Raw genomic sequence first — 5,012 nt, 5'->3', positions numbered from 1 at the left:
TTTTTATTTTAGTATCTACAATTAAAGTTCCATTCAATTCTTTGCTTTTATCAGAATTTTCCTGTAAAGAATACCATATTAATAATATACAATTATAATGAACAATTAATAATTTAACTGCTTACCATGCGGACAAATATACAGCTATTTACAAAATCATGGTGAAAGTTAGAAATTTTACCAATCTGACTGAATACACCAAAAATATCGACAAAATTGGTATTTTCTCCAATATTGTCAATTCTGATCCAATTATGATCTTTTGTTTCATCAGCGTAGTTAGGAGAGTTAGTAGGGTACATTTTCAGCAATTTTCAGCACCGAGATTATATTTTTCTAGCTTAGAAGAACACTCTAGAACCACATTATACATTATATATACATTATATATATATTTTCTAAAAGGCTAGCAAGAGGTCTCTAGTCTTCTTGAGTATTATATATATGTCTCATGGAGGTGTATTATCTCTCGAAATTTACTTGAATTTACTGAAGCCACAGAATGGAGCAAGTCAGTACGTTTTTTTGCCGGTGATGACGCTTTTACTACAACAGTTCTATGGTCACATGGTATTTTTGTTTATATTTTTTCATGATAATGTGACAAGTCAAAAGATAATTATTTATTAATTGTTATTAATTAATGTGACGATTTAAACTATGATCATAATATAATAAATTAATTAAACTATTAATGATTCTACATTTAAAAGAAAGTAAGTTCTTATTTTTTTTATTATAAGCTATATAGATATGTCAATCCTTTTGTTTATATAGTTTTAATGTTAAAAACATTAGAATATTATTATAATGACAGTTATAAGTTATAACTTATAACTAGAGGTATATTTGAAATTATTTTATTATCACCACTGTTTTTTTTAGCAGGAAAAATGGTACAAAAATGTATTGTCAAAAATTAAAGGAGAATAAAAATGATATTTATATTTTTTCTGTACCAAAGGTAATATTTTATTTTTGTAGGATTCTTAGATCCTAAATTGCTATAGTTTTATCCTCACTTGCTGATATAATGTAGTCTGGATTAATAGTAACTTCCATAACAGCTAGTTGATGTGGTTCAAATTTTGTTATGATGATGATAATACTGGTCGATTATGCATATCATATCATGATAATTTTGATTGTCTTCAATTGCATCAATGCAATCATCATCACCTGAACTAAAATGTTTTTCAATAAATATTTTATAAATTATTTTTTTTAAAAATTATATTTAGATTAAATTTACCTTAGAAGAAGTGAAACAACCTAGTAACATGCTGATATACCAGATGATAATGAAAATGTCACAAGAAGATACCAAGGTGTGTGACGTTGATTACGTTTTGTATTTTCCCAATATCTATCACAAGTTAAATACCAACAAACAGCTCTATTTAATTCACCTAAAATAATAATCATAATTTATTACATTAGTAATTAACAAGTTTAATACAAAATAAATCATTTTTTTTACCTTTAATTGCTTGGAAATGTTTTACTGATAAATTTGTAAGTAATCCAGCAAATAGCAATACAATCTCTCACCAATATCTTTAAATAAAAAATGTAATTCCTTTCCGCTAGGGAAGGAAAAAATTTAAGTTACCGACTAAAACCCATAATGGCGCCTCAAATCCCATAATTCACCGCTAGAGATCCCATAATCGTGCACAGCCGGGTTGGCAACGCTGGGTTCAGGATACAATCTAACCTATTGTGTCAAATCAAAGTCTTGATCCATCTTGACTTTTACTCATCTTCAACAACAGGCAAAATAATTTCTCCAGGTTGATGTAAAATATCTTCAAGTATGATTAACTTGTCATTGAATTAAAAAAGTATAAAAAAATAAAATTTAAAAAAACAAATACATGGGAGCAAAAAAAAAAATAACAAGAACAATGTCAAATCGTAATTCAGGGGTCCAATACCAGAACGTTGGTTACATTGTCCAACAAGAGCAGAACGTCTTATTCACGATAAATTTTTAGCCTTCAAAACACCATTATCACAAGATTTCGATAATGAAGTATCTGAAGCATATCGTTTTAATGTTGATTTTTTATTTAACAGTGTAAAAGAAAATAAATGGAAACTTGGTTTATGGATTGACTTGACAAATACATCACGTTTTTATGACAGAAAAGATGTTGAATCATATGGCTGTCAGTACCTGAAATTACCATGTCGTGGACATGGTGAAACACAGATATGTACAAACAACACGTGCATTTATAGAAAAATGTAAACAATTTATATCACAACATCCATTAGAAATAATTGGTGTACATTGTACACATGGTTTTAATAGAACTGGTTTTTTAATAATAAGTTATTTGGTTGAAAATAAAGATAATAGTCTTGATGCTGCAATGGCAAAATTTTCAGCAGCAAGACCACCAGGTATTTATAAAAATGATTATATTAAAGAATTATATAAACGTTATGAAGAAGGTGAAACACCACCACCACCCCACCACCAAGACCAGATTGGTGTTTTGAATATGATAATAATGACGATGATGATGATAATGGATTTAATTTGGTGGTAGTAATTCCCCACCAGCAAAACGTCGTAAAACTGAATTTAGACATAAAAATCCAGTATTTATGAAAGGTGTTCTTGGTGTATCATCAGTATCAGATAGGTCAAAATTATCACATGTACAAAAAAGAGTACAAGATATATGTAAATGGACAAAATCTGGATTTCCAGGCTCACAACCAGTATCAATGGGACATAATAATATAAAATTACTACAGGATATACCTTACAGAGTATCATGGAAAGCTGATGGAACAAGGTAAATTAATTTAAAAAACAAATGATTAGTTATTTTTATTAATAACTTTTATATTTATTTACAGATATATGCTGTTGATACAAGCAAATGGTGAATCATTTTTATTGATCGTGACAATAGTGTTTTTAAAATAGATGTTATTAAATTTCCACATTACAAAGAAACACATAGGCTACTTTATGATACACTTCTTGATGGGGTAATTATAAATAATTTAAAATTTTATTTATATGATAAACAAAGTAAATATAAATATGGTTTTTTTCTTTTTGTTAATTAGGAAATGGTAATTGATCATGCTGGTGGTAAAGAATATCCTCGTTATCTTGCTTATGATATAATTATGTATGACAATATAGATGTTTCAAAATTAGGCTTTTATCCTGATCGTTATAATATAATAAAATATAAAGTTATGGCTGGTCGTCATAGAGCAAGTGAACGTAAATTAATAAGAGAAAAAGAACCATTTTCAATACGTTTAAAAAGAATTTTGGCCAGTTATGCAAGCTGATCGTTTATTAAGTGATAAATTTTCACAACAATTAGACATGAACCAGATGGTCTTATATTTCAACCATCAAAAGAACCATATTGTCCAGGACAATCAGATAAAGTATTAAAATGGAAACCATCATCATTAAATTCAGTTGATTTTAAACTTAAAATTGTTAGGAAAGTGGTCTGGGTATTGTTCCTAAAACGTTGGACAATTATTTGTTGGTTCACAAACAGTACCATTTGCACAAATTAAAATTAATAAAACAATTAAAGAACTTGATAATAAAATTATTGAATGTAAATATGAAAATAGAAAATGGGTATTTATACGTGAAAGAACTGATAAATCATTTCCAAATTCATATGATACAGCAATGTCTGTTTGGGAAACTATTAGAGATCCAATTACAACTGAATATTTACTTTATTTTATACGTGAAAAAGGATTTGTTGATAATTCTGATCTTATGCCACTACCAGCTAAATTAGAATCAAATAGTTCATCATCAAAATATGTTCATCATAATCAAAGACGATATTGTTTAGTTATTTAATTATCTATTTAATTTAAATTTCTTTTATTTTGTTACAAAAATAATTGATTGTTTTTTCTTCCCCATTTTGCATGGTTCAAATTGACCTAGGTACAAGAAAAAACAAAACGTATACAAACTGTCATTTAAAAAACAAATGTAATTGAGATTTAAATAAAAAAAAAAAGACGTTTACTTTACTATTAAATTGTTGTTGAATTTATTTATTTTTTGTATTTAAATTTTAGCATTAAATATTGGGTGGTCAACTGTTCATCTACCGGCCTTGGCGAATAACAATCTTGTAATAATTAGTTAATCAAAAAAAGAGAAGATTTTGCAAAAAACAATATTCAATTTTTTTTTTTTTTTTATTATGAACAATATTCAATTTAATTTTTCATCAATATAATGTTATTATTTCACGAGGTCAATTGGATACCGATTTTTCATAAGAAACCTATGACTTTTCTGTTGGCGATAACTCATAGAGTTTTCACTGAAAAATTAGGGTTGTTAATTTACCGGTGTTTTATTTTTTTAGAATTTTTAACCGTATTTTTCACCGGTAAAAAATCATTTCAACCAAAAAAGGCGGAGTTTACCAGAGCCAATCACCGTTTGCGCGGGTGATTTTAAATCATCCGAGCGGTTGTCATAAAAAAAAAAAAAAAGTGAAGTTAGAGCAACATTCAAAAAAAACAAGTTGGAATGAATTACAATACTTTTTTTTAATTTGATTATTCAATCCTTTTTTTTCTTCAGCTATCAATTTTTTGCCACCATCAATTTCATGCTGGAGTAATTTCTCCGCCACCAACCTCATACCGGAGTAATTTCTCTGGAAATGGGCCAAAAACAGAGAAATGCCAGAGTAATGCCAGAGTAATATTTCCACCAGGAAGTTAAGAATAATGAAGATATTTTATTCAAGTTTATACCGTTAGGTAATTTTTTAAATATTTTATATTGACCTGATAGAAAAAGAATATATAAATAAATAATGAAAAACGAATCAATAATATAAAACAATGTCAGATAATTTTAAATATTAAATATACAACATTTTTTAAAATACTTTTATGGACGTTTTAAACAAAGGCTAAGTTACAAAGCAATACGTATGAGGGTAGTTATAATGGTATATTCTTTATTCAGTTTCGTACTG

At 27.5% G+C, this 5,012-nt stretch overlaps 1 pseudogene; it reads left to right on the top strand.

Annotated features, from left to right (window-relative positions):
- Positions 1-1,816: 1,816 nt before the first annotated feature.
- On the top strand, positions 1,817-3,865 carry LOC122851025 (annotated as a pseudogene).
- Positions 3,866-5,012: the final 1,147 nt, after the last annotated feature.

The sequence above is a fragment of the Aphidius gifuensis genome, linkage group LG3, assembly GCF_014905175.1.
Source record: "Aphidius gifuensis isolate YNYX2018 linkage group LG3, ASM1490517v1, whole genome shotgun sequence".
NCBI lineage: Eukaryota > Metazoa > Arthropoda > Insecta > Hymenoptera > Braconidae > Aphidius > Aphidius gifuensis.
The sequence above is the reverse complement of the archived record's forward strand: the minus strand, read 5'-3'. Positions and strand labels throughout refer to the sequence as shown.